Below are 24954 nucleotides of genomic sequence, written 5' to 3'. Positions count from 1 at the left end.
TTGTTGCGAAAGCTTGAATTTTGTGTGTATGTTTGTGTTTGTTTGTGTGTCTTTCGACCTGCCAGCGCTTTCGTTTCGTAAGTCACATCATCTTTGTTTTTTGATAAATTTTTCCCATGTGGATTGTTTCCCTCTTTTATATTAGTCTTATAAATCTACAGACATAGTGTTTATTTTCTTCTAGACTAGGTATCATTATGCATCCATGTTCATATACCTTGTCCTCTATACTAAATGTTAACAGTACTTGACATTTCACATGCCTGCTTTTATTATCAGCAGCTTCTCTGATCTTTTCATGTGCTACTGACATTTCCACAAAATTCTTACAATACTTAATTTCATCTCTAAATTGTTCCGATATACCGTATCACAAATTGGACTAACTGTATCAATCAAACAGTTCCCTTCCCACTGACCAATCTTAATCTTAAGGTAAGAACATCCAAAATCTGAATCATCATCTCTGCTATTAGATACTTCATGCAAAAGATAACTTTCAGTTTCACCAAATGCTACAACCACACTGTTTTTGCAGGGTTTTATCAACTTTACTGGTATCGTAGCATTACTTTGGTTACACACATTGTCAGGTGAAGATTGAACACACTGAATGGGTTCCATAGAAACACTAATATCACTTATTGCAGAAGGAACACAAAATATATTACTGTCAAAATTACATTTCCTACTTAGACCTTCTTTCACTTCATTCCACCAATTTGGATACAAATTTTGACTAATCACAGCTAACGTATTCCAGAATGCACATTTATCTATGTTATCATCAATCTGGTTCCAAACAAATTTCAAAAAGTTTGCACCTTTATTCTCTAGGCTTACAGATAACTCAGCTTTACTGTTTGGATCATTACTCTGCATGACATTAACGAAAAACTGCTTTGACTGGACTGGTATTCCATGACTTTCACTTACATTATCACAAACATCACTACCTTACCTGTATTCACAAACAACTCTGAAACTTCGTTATTCTTAAACTCTACAAAAACCTGATACTCATCATCATCATCATCATTTTCAACATCATATTCTTCCAGAATTACTTCATCAATTACATAATTAACAACACAATTCTCATCACTATAAAAGTCACACGTCTCACCTACATTCATTTGCAATAAGCTACCAGTCTCAGACTTACCAACCTCAGTCATTTCACAGCTCTCATTCACATCTACATCAAAAATACCACCTAATTCAGATCCAATACAGTCATCGCCTGTTGCACATTCATCAATAACACTGTTTTCTGACCAAGAGAACAAATCATTAGTAGACACTACATCAAAACTCTCATTACTCTCCATTCTGGTTTGTGATTGGGATTTACATTATTATAATTAAACATAGCATTCCAAAACTTTTGATCAAAACCTAAATGAGAAATCTGTTGTTCCTTCTGTTCAACTTCAGATACCTGAGCCACATTATTAATATTGTTACTATTGTCTAATTGTAAGTGTAAATTGGGGATCCTGTACTTGTGTTTCCTCTCCCCAAAACTGTGGACTGTCATTGAAGCAGATCACCATTTCCCGAATAGTTGCCTCTATGATGATTGTTTCTCCTGTTAAATTGCCCATGGTTATCACCAATATTCCTATTTTGCTGATCTTCGAAATTTTTGTCTTTATTACCATTTTGACCCTGATAGAAGTTACCACTATCTCTGTTTCAGTAGTTGTTACCATTGTGATCTCTATCATTTCAGTTATTATGGTACATGTTTCTTTCTACTGCCCTATCCAGCCTGTCAACATATCGTAACAATTGTTCTAGACAGTTGTCAGGTCTGCGTACTAAACCCCACTGCAACCTTTCTGGTAATCTCCTTTTTAGTGTATCAATTACTGTCATTTTGACAAATGGTCTGTCAAAGTGGGCTAATTTCTTAAGTTGATTCTTACAAAATTCTTTCAGTGTACTGTCCCTAGTCTTATAATTTGGACCATTCAGAAATTCACTTTTAATTCTCCCTTGTTCAACTTCTGACCAAAATTTATTTAAAAACATTTTTTGAAACTTTGTTATGTTTCCCACTGACTTAAATTTAGATTTACCCATGACAGAGCTTCACCTATACATCTTTTAACAAATTTAATCTTTTGGTCATCACTCATGCCTGACACAAAACTATCTCTACTGTGGTGTAGAAAATCCACTGGATGTAAATTGTCTGATGGAAAACTTTTGACAGGCATGTTGGACCTTGCAGTACCTCTGTTTGAATACAGATTCTTGTGAATGCAGATTTACTGAACTGCTGAGATTTTTTTATCTAAAACATTTACATTAGCTAGCATGTTTTGATCTGAACTACTAAAGTTCTGTTCCATTCTTTATGCTACAGCTTTCTGTTCAACTCTGACATCATCAACATTCTTCACTTGTCGTGCAGATTGGGCCACAAACTCATTTTCCAAAACAATAAATTTATTTTCTAATACATCGACTTTTTCATTCATAATTTTCAATCCATCTGACAATCCATTTTTTAGCTTGGAAACCTGATTACTAGGTTGGTCTACTTGGGTATTGTACCCTGTCCATTTTGTCATTGTTTCAGTTCTCAGTTCATTTAACTATCCTTACAGTGATGTAAATTCTTCAGTTAACTTATCATTAACTGCACTAAATTTGCTATTGTTGTCCATCTTCATTTCCTCTAATTTTATTGAAATCAACTGCAAAATATCGGTTTTCACTGTTTCTTTGCTGACTACACTTGCTCTTGGTTCAAAGATGTTTAGGCTATGTCCTACAGTTTTCACTTCATCACATTCAGACAGTTTTACTGTGCGTATGTGCAATAGATTTGACTAACTGTCAGAGTTGAGTGGAGAGGAGCCTCATGTAGCTGTAGAAGTAGGGAACATGCAGCAGTCTTCAGCAATTAGGATTCCTAGGTTAGTTGCAAAGTCTAACAGAAAGAAGAAGGTTCTGCTGCTAGGTAATTCTCACGGTAGAGATGTGGGCCAGCACTTGCAGGAAATGTTGGGGAGTGAGCACCAGGTCATCAGCATTGTGAAGCCTAGTTCAGGGATGGCTCAAGTGACTGACAGCATAGGGGAGTTAAGGAGGAATTTTACAAAGGAGGATCAGGTAGTGATAGTGGGTGGAGCAGGAACAGTCTTGATAGGGATGCGGAATATGACGTAGGTGGTGACCTAGTAAAGATAGCTACTCAAACTGGTGGCACTAATGTGCAACTGTTTCAGCGTCATGATCGGTCTCACCTTGATGTGGCTGTTAGGCTTGTTAACATGGGGCTGGGGAGGGTGCTGATGGCAGAGGGCATGGGTCACATCTCAGTGGTGCCAGTTGGGTCTATCAGTAGATCGGGTTTCACTAGGCATGGCCTGCACCTCAGTAGGTATGGGAAGCGGGGCCTGGCTAAGCTTATAGGCGACAGTTTAGAGGGTAGTTGTGGTGGTGGTGGGGTCACTCTTGGAAAAATGCCTCTAGTAGTTGATATTATAGCTGCACCTTTTTTAGGTTGAAGTCAGCTGATAGGTATACCTGCTTAAAGGAAGTCCCTATAACTAAGGGCTCACCTTTCGAGGATGTAATGTTTCCAAGTAGTGACAGAATTAGCATATTTCATCAAAATATAAGAGGTATTAGAGATAAAGTTAGTGAACTGCTTATAGATGTTGACTCTGAAATTATTCATATATCAGAGCACCACTTTAATAATTTGACAATTCAGAGGCTTCCTTTACCAGGATACACATTAGCTGGCTGTTTTTCAAGGAGTTCCTTGCAGGCTGGGGGAGTGGCTATGTACATAAAAAACAGTATTTCATTTCAGTCCATAGACGTATCACAACACTGCACTGAAAAGACTTTTGAATATTGTGCAGTGGCAGCTGAATTTAATGAAACTAAACTTCTAATTGTTGTTGTTTATAGGTAACTCTTACTTCAGAGAATTTCTGCTTAAGCTAGAGAGGGTTCTTGATTCACTTTGTAGGAAGTACCAGAAACTAGTTATATGTGGTGACTTCAATATTAATTTTGTATATGATGGTTCAAGAGAAAGGATGTTGGTAGATCTAAATTCATATGATCTGATGCAGACTGTGTTTTTTCCAACTAGGGTTCAGGGGAACAGTAGCATAGCCATAGACAATATTTTTATTCATTCTTCATTACTAGATGGGTATTCTGTTAGTAAAAGTGTGAATGGCCATTCAGACCATGATGAACAAATTTTAACACTAAAAGGCTTTTGTACTCAAACAAACGTCTTATTTAATTACAAACTATGTAGGAAAGTTAATCCAACAGCAATAAAGAGTTTTTTAAACCTTGTCAAGGAACAAGAGTGGCAGGTTGTTTATAGTGCCAATAACATAGGTGATAAATATAATGCTTTCTTACCACATTTCTCATGCTCTTTGAGAAATGCTTTCCATTAGAACGTTCTAAACTGGGTACTAGCAGTAATAGGCAGCCTGATTGGCTGACTAGGCTGACAAGGATATCTTGTAGAATAAAGCGGGAATTATATCAAAAAGTTAGAAGTAGCCACAATCAAGCTACTGTAGCCTGTTACAAACAGTACTGTAAGGTGCTTAAAAATATAATTAGGAAGGCAAAGAGTATGTGGTATGCAAATAGAATAGCTAATTCCCAGGATAAAATTAAAACCATATGGTCAGTTGTGAAGGAAGTGTCTGGTTAGCAGCACAGGGTTGACGAAATAAAGTCAGTTTGCAGTAAAAATATTTCTGTTACTGATAAATCAGATATATGTACAGTATTTAACAATCATTTTCTGAGCATTGATGGTGAACTAAATAAAAATTAGTTTCTACAGGAATCATATAACTTTCTTGGCAAATGCCTTCCCAAGATTGATGTCTACAGTACTCCTCTGTGATACAGACAAGAGGGAGATTTAGTCAATAATTAAATCACTGAAGACTAAGGACTCTCATGGTTATCACACGATTTGCTATCAAATGTACAGTATGGCTTTAGAAGTTGTTTAACAACTGAAAATGCTATAGTCTCTTTTCTCTGTGAGGTGCTGGATGGGTTAAACAAAAGGTTTTAAATGCCTGGCATATTTTTTGATTTAACTAAGGCATTTGATTGTGTTGATCACAAAATATTGCTCCAGAAGTTGGACCATTACGGAATACGGGGAATAACTCACAATTGGTTCACCTCTTACTTTAGCAACAGGCAGCCAAAGGTCGTTATTTGCAATGTTGATAATGGCTGTGATGTGGGGTCTGAGTGGGGTACAGTCAAGTGGGGAGTGCCCCAGGGATCAGTATTGGGGCCACTCCTGTTCCTTATTTATATAAATGATATGACCTCTAGTATTATGGGTAACTCTAAAATATATCTGTTTACTGATGGCACTAGCTTGGTAGTAAAGGATGTTGTGTAAAATATTGGCTTAGTTTCAAATATTTCATTTTCATTTGATTTCATTTCATTTTATTATCTTCCTGTAAATCATTTACATGATGTAGGAATTGTTACAACAAAGTTATCATACTAGTACAAGTACTACAGACATAAGAATGGAATATCACTTTCAAGGCATTTTTTAAAAGTACAAATTTAGACATATAAATTAAAATTTTTGGCAATAAATTTACACACAATCAAAGTACTCATCTACGTCATAGAAAGTTTTGCTTAAAAGGTAATTTTTAAGCTCAGTCTTAAATTTTACTTCATCTATTATTTCCTTCATGTACCACTGGCAGAGCATTGTAAAGTTTTATTCCAAAATAACTTACATGCTTTTGGGTTTGTGTTGTCCTTACCCTTTCTACATACAAATTCTTACGAGTTCTAGTATTATAATTATGGCAGTCCTCATTTCTACGTAGATTTTTCATATGTGCCCTTGTACACAGAATGCTTTTAAAAATATATAGTGATGGTTCCAGAATGAGATTTTCACTCTGCAGCGGAGTGTGCGCTGATATGAAACTTCCTGGCAGATTAAAACTGTGTGCCCGACCGAGACTCGAACTCGGGACCTTTGCCTTTCGCGGGCAAGTGCTCTACCATCTGAGCTACCGAAGCACGACTCACGCCCGGTACTCACAGCTTTACTTCTGCCAGTATCTCGTCTCCTACCTTCCCAACTTTACAGAAGCTCTCCTGCGAACCTTGCAGAACTAGCACTCCTGAAAGAAAGGATATAGCGGAGACATGGCTTAGCCACAGCCTGGGGGATGTTTCCAGAATGAGATTTTCACTCTTCAGCGGAGTGTGCACTGATATGAAACTTCCTGGCAGATTAAAACTGTGTGCCCGACCGAGACTCGAACTCGGGACCTTTGCCTTTCGCGGGCAAGTGCTCTACCATCTGAGCTACCGAAGCACGACTCACGCCCGGTACTCACAGCTTTACTTCTGCCAGTATCTCGTCTCCTACCTTCCAAACTTTACAGAAGCTCTCCTGCGAACCTTGCAGAACTAGCACTCCTGAAAGAAAGGATATAGCGGAGACATGGCTTAGCCACAGCCTGGGGGATGTTTCCAGAATGAGATTTTCACTCTGCAGCGGAGTGTGCGCTGATATGAAACTTCCTGGCAGATTAAAACTGTGTGCCCGACCGAGACTCGAACTCGGGACCTTTGCCTTTCGCGGGCAAGTGCTCTACCATCTGAGCTACCGAAGCACGACTCACGCCCGGTACTCACAGCTTTACTTCTGCCAGTATCTCGTCTCCTACCTTCCAAACTTTACAGAAGCTCTCCTGCGAACCTTGCAGAACTAGCACTCCTGAAAGAAAGGATATAGTGATGGTATTGTGAGTATTTGCAGTTCTTTGAAAAGGGGCCTACAATGAGTTCTTGGAGAGTTATGTGTTATGATTTGTATAGCTCTTTTCTGAAATTTGAAGATATCTGTTAAGCTTGATTTAATTTTACTCCAGAACACTATGCCATAAGACACGATGGACTGAAAGTAAGCAAAATGCACTAGTCTAGTACAGTCTTTGCTGCATACTCTAGATAATATCCTCAATGCAAAACATGCCGAATTGAGCCTGTGGGATAAGTACTTGAGATGGTCTTTCCAGCTTAAGTTTTGATCAATGTGCATGCCCAAAAACTTTGTGGATTGTACACTCTCTATCTTCTTATCCATTAGTTTCAACTGGAGGTCCATATCTTGAGTTGCTCTGTCATACTGTATATAATTTGTTTTACTTAGATTAAGTGTTAACTCATTAGCATTAAACCAATGTTGAATATATTTCAGGACTACATCAGTTGTGGTGGTTCATGATTTTTTTATCATCACTTATAATTATGCTAGTGTCATCTGAGAATAACATTATTTTGGTAGAAATATTAGGATTTTTTATGTCATTTATATAAAGCAAGAATAATAAGGGACCAAGGACACTGCCCTGTGGGACACTTATTTCCAATTTCTTTGCATCTGAGACCCACCTGATTTTCTGATTTTTATGTTCTGCGATGATTTCTACCACCTGAGTTCTATCTTGAAGGTAAGATTCAAACCACTCCTTCACAATTCCCCTTACACCTATTGCCTCCATCTTGTTTAACAGAATTTTGTGATTTACTGTATCAAAAGCTTTAGATAAATCTAAGTTAATTCCCACTACACATTTTTTAGTGTCAAGACTCCTGACAATCTCTTTGGTATAGGCATGGATAGCTGATTCTGTGCTGTGGCCCGAGCGAAAGCCATGTTGATTGCAGTTTAGAAGTTTGTGAGCATCTAAGTAATTTATGAGTCAGGTTTTCATTAATTTCTCTAGAATTTTTGAAAATGATTGGAGAAGGGATATTGGTCTATAATTTTCTACCTTGTATGGATCTCCTTTTTTGAAACAGAGGCCTAACCTTAGAGATTTTCAACCTCTCAGGAAACACACCTTCGCTGAAAGACAAATTGGCAATATGTACCAGGGGCTTTATAATTTGTTGGGCAACTTTTTTTATTATTGACACAGGCACTTCATCCACACCTGCAGACATTTTTTATTTTAGACTCTTTATCACAAAACAATAATATTTGCTGATGACACAACTGTACTCCTCAAAGGGGAGAATACAGAGGCTGTGCAAAAGCCGTGGACTTGGCTACTGATCAACTCAGTAACTGGGCAAAAATCAACAGATTAACTATCAACACCAAAAAGACAGCTTCAATGAACTTCCACACAACACAAAATGGAAATTCCTCTCAGCCATTTGTCACTATAAATAACCAGTCAATAGATACCAACACTGTTTTCAAATTCCTAGGTCTGTGGGTTCAAGATAACCTAAAGTGGAATACACATACAGGAAAGGTAAATGCCAGGATTTGTACTGGCTGTTATGCATTGAGTGTACTGAAAACATGTGCTAGCCTGAAAACATTAACCAGTGCATACTATGCTTACATACAAGCCCACCTAAAATATGGTGTAATATTCTGGGGAAATTCTTCAACTGCTCTGAGCACATTCAGAATCCAGAAGAGAGCAATGAGGATTATTACTGGGAGCAAACCCAGAGACTCCTGCAAACCCATCTTCAGAAAGTTGGAAATCCTTACACTGCCTTGCCTCTACGTTCTTGAGACTCTAAAATTTTTCAGAAAACACATAGTGCCAAGTGACCCCAGAGTTGTACAAAATAATGAAATACATGAACACAACACCAGGAAAAACGCAAACCTGCATGTAATACATACAAACACTCAACTGTGTAAAAAGGGAGTTTTCCACATGGGCCTCCAACTGTTCAACAATCTTCCCACTAGTATTAAGTCTATCGAAGACAACATAAAATTTAGCAAAGCCGTGAAGTCATATTTGTTGTGTCACTATTTTTACTCTGTAAATGAATACTTAGAACAGTAATCTTGCTGTTTGTGTTAAATTGAAAACATTGAGCAATATAATACATTAGGATACTATAGGCCTACGTTAATATATGTTAACAATGTTAAATGATATTTTCTGACATCTGCAACACACTGTGTAACATCAGATCACATGGAATAAATAAATAAATATCACCTTTAATATTTGAAACTTCCTGGCAGATTAAAACTGTGTGCCCGACCGAGACTCGAACTCGGGACCTTTGCCTTTCGCGGGCAAGTGCTGTACCAACTGAGCTACCGAAGCACGATTCACGCCCGGTACTCACAGCTTCACTTCTGCCAGTACCTCGTCTCCTACCTTCCAAACTTTACAGAAGCTCTCCTGCGAACCTTTCAGAACTAGCACTATTTTCTACCTTTAATATTTCATTATCATTTGTGGGAGTTAACAACATACTACTGTCTACTTTTGGGGCTGTTAATTTCTAATGTTTAGTAAAGTTTTTACTTAATGACACTGGTACACTTAAAAAGTAATTATTAATGTAATTTGCCAGAGTTTCATCTTTTAATTCAATATTTTCACTATTTTTGAGTACTATTTCCTGATCCTTGAGGCCCTTACCTGTTTCCCTTTTCACAATTTCCCAAATAGTTTTTGATTTATTGCCTGATTTTCCTATTAATTTATCATTACTTAGTAATTTTGCTTTTGTAATTACTTTTCTATATATTTTTTGTAATTTGTTACATGTTCTTTAAACTTGGGGTCAGTCCAACTTTTCAGTCTATAGTTAAGCATTTTGCAGTACATGACCTAAGTTTATGGCTTGTAGAAAATAAACTAACGCTAAATCACAGTAAGACTCAGTTTTTACAGTTTCTAACACACAATACAACTAAACCTGAAGTTTTAATTTCACAGAATGGGCATATGATTAGTGAAACTGAACAGTTCAAATTTCTAGGTGTTCAGATAGATAGTAAGCTGTCATGGAAAGTCCACATTTAGGATCTTGTTCAGAGACTTAATACTGCCATTTTTAATATTTGAAAGGTATCTGATGTGAGTGATCGTTTGACACAAAAATTAATCTACTTTGCTTATTTTCATTCACTTATGTCATATGGTATTATATTTTGGGGTAACTCTTCCCATTCTAAAAGGATATTTTTGGCTCAGAAATGGGCGGTTGGGGCAATAAGTGGTGTAAGTTCACAAACCTCTTGTCGACCCCTATTCACGAGTCTGGGTATTTTGACATTGGCCTCTCAATATATATATTCCTTACTGTCATTTCTTGTTAACAATATTAGCTTATTCCCAAGAAAATATAGCAGCTTTCACTCAGTTAATACTCGGCAGAAATTAAACTTGCATTTGGATAGGACTTCCTTAACTCTTACACAGAAAGGTGTGCGCTGTACTGCTGCATCTATTTTCAATAAGCTACCACTCGAATTCAAAAATCTTAGCAGTAATCCACATGCTTTTAAATCGAAACTGAAGAGTTCCTTGAAAAATTAAGCTGAATCTTATGGTATTGTTGATTGTGTGTACTTAAACTTATGGACTGACTTTTTCGAGTTCATAAACATTTATTTTTATCTGTTATTACTTTTATGTTGTAATTTCATGTACTGACACGTTCCATGACCTTGGAGATTTGCTCCTTAATTTGGTCCCACAGAACTTGACATGTAAATAAAAAAATAAAACCACTACCCTCGTCTCTATTTAATTTCCTAACAATCACACAACCCACTGAAAAAAAAAAAAAAAAAAAATTGATTTCACAAATGATTTGTACTTATCTTTTCTAATGTCCTTTGTCATAGTTGTCAAGTCCTCTTTCAATTCATCCAGTCCATCATTGTTGACATCATATGACATTCTTGTCAGTGTTGATATGATTTTGTTGAGCAGTCCTTGGTCTTCTTTCTTAAAGTGATTTGAGTTTCATAACTGTAATTGACATAAATTACTGTTTCTTCTTCTTCTGCAGCGACAAGACTTTGTTATCAGTCAACAGATCATGGCTGATGCCTACACCTGTAATCTTACCCTCCCACACATCACTTATAAAATTTCTCTGTACTTGCACCTATTTTGAAAGCTTCAAGACGTGTAAGACACAGGAAAGAAGACTTTTTACTTATCTTCATTATCTTGTTGTTGTTGTTGGTTCAAAGTGTTGTTGTGTTTAGGGTACATTCTTGAGGCTGTAATTATGATCTAAGGGGTTCCTGAAGAAGAAATAACTGATGAAGATTAGGCTGTTGCTATGAATATCTTTTTATTTTATCCCATTCTTCTATACCACACTGACTTCATAATCTCCATTTTTACGATAACACAAATTACATTACATTATTAGAGGCACAATCAAAAATACATCTGATTCCAGCTGAGGCACGCCCACCACTACTTACATACTGCAGTACTAACTATTTCCAAAGAATTTACAAAGCAAAAGAGTTTACAAACTTTCTTGACACAAAAAGGATCTTTACTAATTTATATCATTATTTTATAAATTAATCCATAAATACATTTAATAATTAGCATTAGATTGTGCAATTAATAATTTCATTTTTAAGTAGGCCAGAAATTTCGCAGTTTCCATCATTTTTGAAATAAGAGTAATTTTAACCGTACACACAGAGTACTAACAAATCAATTTCTTTTTACATATTGTAGCCTGAAACATACATATCATACAAAATCATATGAAGTTCATTCAGTTAGACAGCTGATAAAGTTCACCTATACAAAAATCGATATTATAAATGGTATCAGTTATTTCTATAAAAAAAGCTAATATTACATGTGGGTGAGCCATTATAAGTCCCAGCTTGCACTTTTCTCACATTACATACTGAATGCTTTGGATTAAGGTAGTCAGGTAGATACAGTATTTCTTGATTTCTGGAAAGCATTTGACTCTGTGCCACACCTATGCCTATTGTCATAAGTTCAATCGTATAAAGTATCAAGTGAAATTTGTGACTGAATTGAGAATTTTTTGACAGGAAGGTTTCAGTATGTTATCTTGGATGGAGGGTTATCATCAGATGTAGAAGTGTGTGGGATCCTTGCTGTTCATGTTATATATTAACAACCTTGTGGACAATATTAATAATAACCTCAGATGGTTTGCAGATGATCCAGTTATCTATAAAGAAGTACTGTCTGAAAGAAGCTGAATAAATATTCATTCATATCTTGATAAGATTTTAAAGTGGTGCAAAGACTGGCAACTTGTTTGAAATGTTCAAAAATGTAAAACTATGCACTGCACAAAATGAAAAGTAATGTAGCATCATATGACTATAATATCAGTGAGTCAAAAGTGGAAATGGTGAACTCATACAAATACCTGGGTGTAACACTTTGTAGGGGTATGAAATGGAATGATCACATAGGTTCAGTTGTGGGCAAAGAAGTTGGTAGACTTTGGTTTATTGGGCAGCATACTGGGGAAGTGCAATCAGTCTACATAGCAGATTGCTTACAAATCACTTGTGCAACCAGTTCTAGGATACTGCTCAAGTGTGTGGGACCTGTACCAAATAGAACTAATGGGAGGATATTGAACCTATATGGGGAATGGCAGCACAAATGGTTACAGGTATGTCTGACCCATGGGAGACTATCACACAGGTGTTGAAGAAACTGAATTGGAAAACCACCTTAAAAACCATCCACAGACTGGCCAGCACACCAGACCTCAACGCTAATCTGTCAGGTGGATTCGTGTCGGAGACCGGCATGCCTTCCCACCCAGAAAGCAGTGCGTTAGACCACACGGCTAACCGGGTGGGCACAAGCCACTTACTCCACAGTATACATCATTTCCAGTATAATAAAAGTCAGCTTTAAGTTAATTTATGCCAAACATCAAGACATGAGACATCAAGAATCAAGAATCTGAGGGCAGTAGGGGTAAAGGGGAACATCACAACAGTATTGATAACACATAACAATTTCACACTATGTTTTTCCCTTCCTTCTGTCTGCTACTTTCTTTTTTTCCTATTCTGGAAAACCTTACTTCCAAAGCTACGCAAAGTGTAATACTAGCACCTTTCTGAGATCAACAACTCGCCCGCTACACAGGGCTGCTGACTCAGCTTTTCCAGCTAGAAAGTGGGAAGTTGTGGTACACAAAATGGAAACGAAACATTGCAGTGTGGTCCTGATGTCAGCTGATAGTGTTGTTACTGTTTCATTACAAAATAAAATGTGTGTAGTGTGTGCAGTGATTGTGTGAGTGAGCTGTGAATGAATAGTGTATCACTAGCCTTTTATATTATTATGATAAGTAACTCTTCTGTCCTAGCCTTGTCAAACTGGACTTGTAAGTACGTAAATGCTTGTGTATGTGAATTACGTTATTTTGTTACTGTTAAATTGTAACTCCATGACATGTTCAATATCCCTGTAAAAGAGGTCTATGGATGAATAAATCTACTACTACTACTACTACTACTACCACCACCACCACTACCACCTCCACCACCACCACCACGACTACTGCCACTGCTGCTGCCGCTGCTGCTGCTAAAAACTAAAACTCTGTCCGAACAGGCCATGAAGGCCCAACGGTACTGACCAGCCACTGTGACATCCTCAACCTACAGGCATCACTGGATGCGGATATGGAGTGGCATGTGGTCAGCACACTGCTCTTCCAACCACCGGAGCTGCTACTTCTCAATCAAGTAGCTCTTCACTTTATCTCACAAGGGCTGAGTGCACACCACTTGCCAACAGTGCTCAGCTGACTGGATGGTCACCCATCCAAGTGCTAGCCCAGCCTGACAGTGCTTAACTTCAGTGATCTGGCGGGAACCAGTGTTATCACTGTGGCAAGGCCATTGGACTACGTCTACTCCTCATCCTCCTCCTCCTCCTCCTCCTACTACTACTATTACTCAACTGCAAATGATAAAGCTTATTACTGATCAAATACTTCCAGAAATAACAGATGTCTTGACATACTGATCCCAAGCATTTTCCCAGCAGTCAGGGATCAGGGACTTGTCAAACCACTATCCAAGAGAGACACTGCTGCAGCACTCTATGAGCATCAACTAGTTCGCATTTTTCAGTCTGCAAGAAATAATAGATGTCTTGAAATATTGACTGCAAGCATTTTCCCAGCAGCCTGAGATCAGGGACTTGTCAAATGACTGTCCAAGAAGGACACTGCTGCATCTCCCTTTGACTATTACCTAGTTTGTATTTTTCAGTCTTGTCCAAAGCATTAGAGTATATAGCGCATATTTGTATTTGTATTTATTTATTTATCCTGTGGATCACATATTGTACAAAGTACACATGATATAGGACAAGTCATTTTTCTTAACAAATATATAGTTTGGAGAAAAAAATAGGCAATGGACTGCCATTTAAAAAATGTACACAAAATTGTTCATTGATGAATATAGTAACTTCACATACAGAGAATACAAACAATTTACATGGGGAACTAAGAAACATATAGGCAATGTAGTGCTACTTTAAATTTACACAAATAATCACTGAGATTACAGGATAGTGAAAATGTCAACTGGAAACACAACAGAAGGACAATGTCATTTAAAAACTACATTAAACATGAAATTAACATTGAGAGTTCTCAGACAATTAAGTTTTAATACTAATAGAATGTGTACTTGTACATTCAAAAGCGAGTTGAAAAATTTTGGGAAGTGAAACTGAATCATAGTTGTGTATAGTAGAAATTAGGTTATTATTTTGCCTACAGAATGTTTTACTCTAATCACAGTATTTTACAAAGGAACTTTATAATTTTTCATTTCCAGGAATTCTTGTACTGAATAAAAACAGTGCTTTGTCAGAAATGCCTTTAGTTTATTTTTAAATATTGGATCTGGAGCAGTTTTTATTTGTTCTGGAATTTTATTGTGTAATACGACACCCAGATGCATTATATATTTTTGGTATGATGATGTCCTTGAAAAAATTTGATGGATATTAGATTGACCTCTGGTATAATGAGCGTGTATATCATTGTTTTGGATTAATTTGCCTGTTCTTGAGAGGTATTCCCTGGTGAATAGGATTGTTTCTTGAATGAATAGGGATGGGATGCTTAGAACATTAAGTTTTATAAATTGACATTTACAGGATTCCAGCTTTTTGAGGCCACAGATTATCCTCAGTGCTCTTTTTTGTAGTTTAAATATATTTGTGCTGTGAGTTGAATTTCCCCAAAAGATGATTCCATAGCGGAGCAATGAGTGGAACTGCACATGGTATGCTTGCATTAATGTGGATTTACTTGTAGTAGATTTTAGTATTCTTAGTCCATAGCACAATGATGAGAGTTTCTTTGATAAGTTGTTTATATGTGTGTCCCATTTTAAATTTTGTTGGACCCATAGACCCAAAAAATTTGTTGCATTTACATTTTCAATTTTATCATTATTTAACTTTACTTGGATAGTTTTTTGATTGGATGTGGGAATTAGATGGAAGTTGATACATGCAGTTTTCCCACTATTAACAATTAGGCCATTTTTGTTAAACCACTCAGAAAGTTTTTCCATAGAGTTATCAGATATTGTCTGAAGGGATTCAGGGCTAGATCCAGTCAACACTATGATTGTATCATCAGCAAACAGGATAGTTTTTTGTGGGCTCATACGTTCAACAATATCATCTATGTAAATGAGGAAAAATAATGGCCCTAGAACAGAACCCTGGGGAACACCATATCTTATTGTTCTTTCCTCCGAGAGGAAAACTGTGTTATTTATTTTATTCTGTACATTAATATCATATTGAAGTGATACCTTCTGTCTGCGGTTTTGTAGGTAAGAGCATAGCCAGTTGTGAGCCACACCTCTTATTCCTCTTCTTTCCAACTTAGCAAGCAGTATTTTATGATCTAGTATGTCAAAGGCTTTAGAGAGATCTAAGAAGATACCTGCAGCTATATTATGTTGGTCAATTGATTTCAGTATGTGGTCCAACAGTTCAAAAATTGCTGTCTGGGTGGATAAAGATTTACTAAAACCATGTTCTTGAATGCTGATTGGTGCGTGGTTTTTTATGAAAAAGTTTTTCCACGATTTTTGAAAAGATGCTTAATATGGATAATGGTCTATAATTGGATACTAAATCAGGGGAACCTTTCTTTAGTAATGGTGAGACTTTAGCTATTTTGAGAGCATCTGGAAAAATGCCAGTTTTTAATGATTGGTTGTAGATGGTTGATAATGGCTTTACTATATGGGGAGCACGCACCTTTAATATGAGGTCAGGTACTTCATCATAGCAACTAGAGATTTTATTGCGTAACAATTTTATTATGTTAATAATTTCATCAGGGTTTGTTTCGTAAACAAACATTGTAGCATTAGTGCTGTTTGACGTATTGGTGGAATTGAAGAACGATACCTTGCAGTTTGCCTGAATGAGATCTTCTGCTAGTGAGGTGAAATATTCATTGAACTTGTTTACAACTGTGTATGGATCTGTGACCTTAGAGTCATTAAGTGTTAGAGAAATGCTTTCCTTTTTAGGTGTTGAACTACAAGTTTCTTTTTTAATAACTATCCACATAGCTTTCATTTTGTTTGAAGAGTTTCTTATGAAATTGTCATTCCATAAAAGTTTTGCCTGTCTAATCACTCTAAGATAAGTTTTTTTGTAGGCTTTACAATAGTCAGAAAATTCTTCAGTGACTATGTATTTTTTGGAGCAATATTGGAGAAATCTGTTTCTCTCACTAGAAATTTTGATTCCTTTTGTTACCCACGACTTTCTATTTTGATCGCTTGAAGTTTTTGTTTCAAAAGGAGATGCTGTATTAAAGTAATAAAGGAAGGTGTTATGGAAGCTTAAGAACATATTATCAACAGTTGTTTGCATGTAAACACTGTCCCAATTTTCCTTAGCTAATAGGAAGTTAAAAACCCTAATATTGCCATCTGAAAAGTTTCTTCTTTGAAATACTTTTTTGGGGCTGATTTTACTATTTTCCATGTCAACGTTCAGTAGCTGAGCATCATGGTCACTGTATCCCATGCTCAGTACTTCGCCAGTGAATTTGTAACCAGTATCAGTTATGAAGATTTGATCAATTATTGAATCAGTATGCTCTGATGATCTTGTTGGAGAGTGTATTGTGGGGATCATATTAAAGGATTTGGTCATGTTTAACAAACCAAGTTTAGCATTACTGTTTTTTGATAAATCAATGTTAAAATCGCCACAAAGTATTATTCTCATATTTAATGAGCTGACACTATTCAGCAGAACTTCTAATTTGGTCATAAAATTTGGAATATTACTACTTGGTGCTCTGTATACATTTATAATTATGTAGTTTAGTTCAGGCAGCTTAACCATAGAAAGCTCAAATTCCTTATCTTCAGATAATGCAATCTGTTCATTTAGGCCTACCTCACTGAATTTTATCTGGTCCTTTACAAATATAGCAGTACCGCCATGTGTGGAGAAGTACAATAGAAGCAATAGAAGCTTGTTAATGAGTACCTTGGAATAGAGGTTGACTGAATTTCTTCTTTAGACAGCCAGTGTTCGGTAATACATATTACATCTGGATTTATTTGAGACTGAAGAAACACTTCCAGCATTTGAATCTTATTTCTGAATGACTGGACATTATGGTGTAATACAAGAAATGATGGACTTTGTGACTTTTCAGTTATGGGTTTAATTAATTTCTTTTCTAAAGGTATTTCTGACACAGCACTTACCCTAAAAAATTGGCCGAGATTTTATTTTTGTGTGTGGCTTCTTGCATGCAATTTTCAGTAGCAGAGATGGTTTTGAGTGGTTGACACGGTTCTGCTTCCATCAAAGCTTCTGTTTTTGGCCTAAACCATTTTGTAATTCGTGGTTGTTTGGCGATCTTGATACTTGGGGCTGATTTCTTCAGGATATGATTTCGGAGTTTTTCTACTATTTGGTCTTTTCCTAACATATTCAAATGTAGTCCATGAGCTGTATGAAATCTTCTTCCTAAATTGTATGTGTCAATCATCTCTATGTTATGAAATGTAGAACATATTTCTGATATCAGTTTGTTTGCAATGCAAATTTCTTGGTTGACACAGGACCAGGAAGGCAAATCATAATGATGAGGAATGTTAACAACGAGTACATGTGTATGTAATAGGTTGTTTAAGCATTCCTTCATTTCTTTTGCAAACCCTTTTGTTTCATTCCTATATATATCGTCTGAACCACCTAGAAGCACGACAAAATCACAATTACTCAAGTGAGATACATCAGTAGAGTTTGTTAGTTTATTTACCTCACAAAACTGCGCTCCTGGCTTCACAAAACCTGTTACCATTAAATTACATTTATCTTTCAATAGTGCTGAAATTCCACGTCCATGACTGTCACCAAGCACACTTTTTTGTGTATCACAGTTTTGGGGCTAGAAGGTTTTGAAACGTGTTTTTGCTGTGTAGATACATTCTGTTTTTGCACATTCGGTAACCTTTTTTGATAACTATGAACCTGTGTTAACTTTGCGGTCTTGGGAGCAAATTTATTGTATACAGCAGAAGTTTGTTTTTCACAATGACCATCGTTTTGTAGTAGGATATCGAATTTGTTTTTTTGAGCTATTACTGAAGAAGAAACACTATTCACGATATCTGCGCACTTTATTTTACATGGACTCTGTTGTGTAGGTTCCACATTTTGCTTAATAACAGGCTTTTCTTTCAGATGGTGCAAGATTTGATCTTTTGTAGATAGGCCTACCGTTTTTTGGAGCACGGCAGGAGAATTTATTACTAAAGACGACGAAATGATTGCGCTATGGTTAGTGTTACCTGTACACCCAGAATGTGTTGGAAAACTTGAAATGGCGACGGAATCATCAGTTACTGTGTACACTTTATTTCTGTCGAATTCACTTATGCCCTGCTCGGCGGTTTTTAGTTTTGTATGATCATTTTCAAGACATTTGAGTCAATCAGCTAACACTCTGTTTTCTGCCAAGGATCTGCGCACAATTTCTTGCAACGAATTAATAGTTTCAACTAGTTTTGCTTTGTCAGGATAGACTTCACATGTTACACACTTACATTTTGATTTGGATGATTTTTCACTGCAGGTTTTTTGCGTAGCACTAGACTTGAAACTTTGTGAAGCACTTTTGTTGATCATCTTCTTGCTATTGATGCCAGATAACATTTGAAAATTCGAAATAACTGGAGGCACAAATTCACTAAACTTCTCAATCGCCGCCACCTTACCAACTACTTAATTATGAATGACCTACTATATGAATGACAATGAGTCTTACACAAACATTGTAACACATGTGCTTTGATAAATGTTGTAACTAAGTGAAACTATCCATGGAGGGACAAGTAGTGACTACCACACACATTTTATACTTTATAAAAACATTTTATACAGTTGACTTCAATGCTTCATTTGTAAAAACAACAGCCTAAAGTGTTCTACAAGTGCAGTATATTGGTTTTGCATATGCTTGATATCTTGCCAACATAAGGTCTGATCTGTTCTCATTGTATGTTCATTATGTGTCACCTATTCCATTCCACTGTAAATACAACATATTTCTCATAATATCCAGTTATACCTATATCAAAAACCAACTATATTAAAGACAAATATTGAGACTGCCAGTGCTGTCCTATAAGCATCATAAAAAAATCTCAAATCATCCCAAATTGAATTAATCGTCTTTACTAATTGGAGACTCATTAGCCAGAAATTTCAGCACTCTTTGCTATACTTAATTCCAAAATGGATCAGAATAAATTTTTCTCACTGAGTGAAGAGTCTGTAAGTAATATTAGATGAAAACATAAACTAGGCTGAACACACAGATACAGTTGTAAGAAGGCAATAGCATCTCTCTACACTCTACAAAAATGTAAGAAAACTAAATCAGCATGCCTTCCCCATCCTCCAGTACAGGAAAATATACAGTGTATTCAAGTGATTTCCTTTCAAGAAAATTTATTTGAAAGTCTTTATTACCTAGAAGTGGTTCAACACTAAAATATTTTTTATATATACAGGGTGACAATTATTGAACTATATGAAATAAAATCATCAAAACTTCTGAATGGTTTGTGTTAGGACGTTCAAACTGTATGGTTGACTATGGAGCATGATGGGAATTAGTATGTACATATATGGTTTGGTTTAGTGACGAAGCCCACTTTCATTTGGATAGGTTCATCAAGAAGCAAAATTGGCTCATTTCAGGGACTGAGAATCCGCATTTCACAATCGAGAAGTCTTGTCATCCTCAACTGGTGACTGTGTGGCGTGCAGTGTCCAGTCACAGAGTAATCGGTGTGATATTTCTTGATGCACGGTGGCTAGTGAATGGTAAGTGAAGGTTTTGGAAGATGATTTCATCTCCATTATCCAAAGTGACCCTGATTTTGACAAGATGTGGTTCATGCAGGATAGAGTTCGATGACATCAAAGCAGGAGAGTGTCCTGGAGGAGCACTTTGGCGACTGCACTCTGGCTCTGGGATACTCAGAGGCCACTGGCATGGGCCTCAATTGGCTGCCATATTCTCTGGATTTCAACACACGTGACTTCTTTTTATGGGGCTATATTAAAGACAAGGTGTACAGCAATAACCACAAAACCTTTTCTGAGCTGAAAACAACCATACAGGAGGTCATTGACAACATCAATGTTCCCACTTTCGTGGATCATGCAGAATTTCACTATTTGTCTGTGCCACATCATCACCAAGGACAACAGGTATATCAGACATGTTATAACCTAAATCCAAATATCTGTAGTGATGTTTACATGTATTTGAATAAAATTTGTGCATGCCACTGTTTATAACTAAATTGTTTTTTTTTTCTTCATATAGTTCATAATTATCACCCTCTACATATAACTTAATTTTTTAAATATGAGTTCAAGTGGTCTCAAGATGTCATGTACAGCAAGAAAGAGCACACAAGTACATAATCCTTGATGAGTTATTCCCCTTCCCAGTACTACCCAAGCCCACACGACAGCACAACACAGCAATGTGTATGTTCCCTATTAACATGTTGAAACCGAGATTCTTTAATGTGAGGTTATAGGTTCCCACAACTGGTCTGGAATTGTTTAAGATGTTCAGTCAGTGTAAATAACTTTTAAATAAGTGTAAATAAATTCATGAAAAGTGAAAATATCAAAAATGTAATTATTATTAAGTAGTGTTCCTTAGTTTTCCTCTTTCATCACATCAGTTCAGAATATTTATAGTTTTTCAAGTGAACATACATCTTTACAAATAATGCATATTATTTTTCTGATAAAAATGACAATAAATTCTTAAGTTTACAATGGGAGGTTAGAGAGTCTCTTAAGAGGATTACTCTTAAATATTCTGAACTTGAGTTTTCTTGTGTTTATTTCAGGGATAGATGTCAGGAATTTGGTTGGACAAAAAGGTGTTCCCACTACACATAGAAGGAACCTCCATGACCCACTAAAAGTTCGAGGTCCAGTGCCTTTGAAAGTATGTCCTGCAAGAACTTTTAGTTTATGGTCAACACAAGCTTCTAACTTCACATTATCTGTCAAGCAGAATCTCTACAATTTCCAGGCATCAGAACTGTTGCTGCCACAATGTTCTTCCACAAGTAGTACTGAGTCTGATAATATCACTATACTAGATGCTACTGATTGGTATGACGTCAAGCTGTGACCTAAAGTTTCTATTGTTAGCAAGATGGAGGAACTAAATTCCCTGTTGCTTCATAACCTGGGTTGTGAGTAACTGAATCCACTTTCCCTTCTTCCCCCTTTTTCCCCTCTCTCCTCCCTGACAAAGGAACAAAATTCCAAAAGCTAGGATACGTAAATTTTCTGTTGTGTTTTGTGTATCTATCGGATGTACTGAGCTAAGTACTGGCCAGCCCCTCTATCTCTTTGTTAGAACTAAATTCATTAGCAGGCTGACAAAAGGAAAAACCAATTGTGTTTGGTGGGAGTACAATTTGTGGACATGAAATTGAACTTTATCATAAAAGAAGAATTTTTAGGGTTTGCAGAGCTAAGTACATTTATTGAGCACTTTTACATATGACAATTATGGCTGTTGCACATACCATGAACAGGAAGTTTATGCCACACTAGCTAGTCCAAAGAAAAAGATTTCCAAAGATAGGGTGCTCTGCACTGGAGACTCCACAGAGCTGGGGGGAGGATTAATCCTTGACAAGCTCTGTGGGGAGATCAGATAACAAACTTGTATGCTCAAAAAGGACATTGATGACAAAAAACTAAAAAAGGTCCTTTTTAAAAATCTTGGCTAGAAAAGTACACATGTCTAGTATATTCAACCAAGTTGAAGGGAGGATTTTGTAAGATTGGACCGGGTCAAAGGAAGTTTTGTACTCTTTTCAAACAAGTTTTAAAATGAAGAATATTTGGTGTGTTTGTGATAAAGGCTCACCAAGTTTGCAAATACATTTATGAAGATGCTCTGGGCATGTAAAGAGCAGGTGGTATCTTGAATATACAAGTAAGGCCAAAAGTTTTTGTGAGTCATTAGAAATCATAAGAAAACCATGCTCAAACAGTTAGACAGTGGGATCACAGAGGTTGTAACTACCAACTGAAAAAAAATCTGGAAACAATTCTGCTACTTAAATATTTTGTGGCACTTGTGGAATATCCATTAGAGTCAAGAGTCTGTCAAGGAAATTTCCAAGATTTACTTTTATTTAGAGTAATTATGGATGACAGTGTAGGAGGATTATTTACAAAACTACAGTGTAAAAGCAAAATATATATCACACAGGGTCAAAAAAATTAACAAGAATATGTGGTTCTGTGTTATAGCATGAGATTGTTGATGAGAGAAACAGATCATCAGCATTTTCATTATTGGCTGAGAAAATGGCTGAAAAAAGGAAAAACAACTGTGTTTGGTGGGAGTACAATTTGTGGACATGAAATTGAACTTTATCATAAAAGAAGAATTTTTAGGGTTTGCAGAGCTAAGTACATTGGGTGCTGAGGGAATTTCTTCATATATTTTAAAATTTGTTGAAAATTTGGACCTTGATATGAATAAGCTGATTGGCATGGACTTTGATGGCTGTTGGGCAATGAGAAGCAAGAACTGGAGAGGAGGATAGGTTTAGAGAAAAGTGTCCTTCAGCTGTTTATTTCAACTGTATATCATGTGGACTAAACTTAGTTGTCAATGTCTTTAACAATGCCCAGGAGATTTGTAACACTGTTGGAACCACAAAAGAACTTCGTAGGCTTGTAGTTATCACAAGAGAATAGTCAAGAGATATGAAACACACATTTATTGAACACTTTTACATATGACAATTATGGCTGTTGCACATACCATGAACAGGAAGTTTATGCCACACTAGCTAGTCCAAAGAAAAAGGTTTCCAAAGATAGGGTGCTCTGCACCGGAGACTCCACAGAGCTGGCGGGAGGATTAATCCTTGACAACCTCTGTGGGGAGAAGGAGTGGCTCACCATACAGAACCTCAGCGAACGAGGCATTAAGATCTTCCTTAAGAGCTGAGTGAATACCCAGCAGGACCCAGGGAGGGCCTCCAACCTAGACTTCTGTGGCATATTAGGGCAGTCTTGAGTGTGTGTGTTGCCATCGCTCATTGAGACTTTTCACCTGCGGGTGGTAAGCTGTGGTATGAAACTTGGCGACAGTGCAGAGTTCACAGAGTCGTGCAAAGAGTGCAGACTCAAATTGGCATCCCCAGTCGGTGGTGAGAGGTAGGGGGCAGCCAAAGTGAGCAAACCACACCGAGATGAAGAAACAGGCGATGGTCTCGGCCATGATGTCAGTAAGGGGGACCGCCTCGACCCACCGGGTCACACGGTCGATGACCGACAAGATATATCTGTAGCCCTCGGATGGAGGAAGGGGCCAATGACATCAATATGGACATGCCGGAAACGCCCCTTAGGAATGTCAAACTTTTCCAGAGGAGGTTGAGAATGCCTGCCGACCTTGCTGCACTGGCACATAATGCACGCACAGCTCCAAGTACGAAAGTCATGCTTGACACCAGGCCAGACAAAGTGCTCTGTAACCAGCCACATCATGGCTCATGTCCCAGGTGAGCTAAGCCATGCAAGGAGGTAAAGACCCTATGGCGCAGAGGGGTAGGGACCAGGGGGTAAAGCGTGCCCATAGAGGTGTCACAAAGGACAGGGACTGCCAAACCAGGTAGTATATGGGGCTGGACAGAGAGCAATGAACTATTGTCTGATCTTAGTTGGTATATATTGTCATCATCGGTTTGTAGTTGGGCGAGCTGCTCCAGATTCAGCAGTGTGGATAGCATGATGATGCAGGAAAGGTAGTCTGCCACGACGTTCTCTGTGGTGCGGGTATAACATATATCAGAAGAGTGCTGACAGATGTAGTCCATATGGTGGAAACGCCTGGGCAGAAAGCCTTTAACTGGATTATGAATATCGGCAACTAGTGGCTTGTGATCAGTATAGATCGTGAAGGGTTGCCCCTCGAGGTCACTACGAAAATATTTAATTCCCTTGCACACTGTGAGCAGCACATGGTCAAATGCCGACCGCTTGCACTGGCTCTTAGTCATTTTCCTGGAAAAGAAGCGGAGGGGCTGGGTAGAGTCAGCGGTGTGCTGCTGTAAAATGGCGCCTACAGCTGACTGAATCACTGGCATCAGTGGTGATCAAGACACGGGCCTCAGGGTCAGGGTGGGCGACTGTGATGGCTTTGGCTAGGGCAGTTTTAAGGTTACCAAAAGTGTCGAGCATTGGTTGAGTCCTCTCCAACTTCTGTTTTCTAGTGGTGTTCTTGCCGGAAGAGAGTGCTTCGGTGAGGGCAATTTGGATGGAGGCAGCTTGAAGAATATGGAGACAGTAAAAGTTTGCAATACTCAGAAAACGATGGAGCTGAGCATAATCCTTGGGGAGAGGAAGTTTAAATATGATTTCGACATGAAAACTCGTCGGCCGGAGGCGATTGGCAGAGACGGAATGGTTGAGTAAGGTAACTGATGTGGAACATAGTTGAGATTTATCATGGTTGATCACCACGCCATTG

The sequence above is a fragment of the Schistocerca piceifrons genome, chromosome 2 (assembly GCF_021461385.2).
Source record: "Schistocerca piceifrons isolate TAMUIC-IGC-003096 chromosome 2, iqSchPice1.1, whole genome shotgun sequence".
Taxonomy (NCBI): domain Eukaryota; kingdom Metazoa; phylum Arthropoda; class Insecta; order Orthoptera; family Acrididae; genus Schistocerca; species Schistocerca piceifrons.
The sequence above is the reverse complement of the archived record's forward strand: the minus strand, read 5'-3'. Positions refer to the sequence as shown.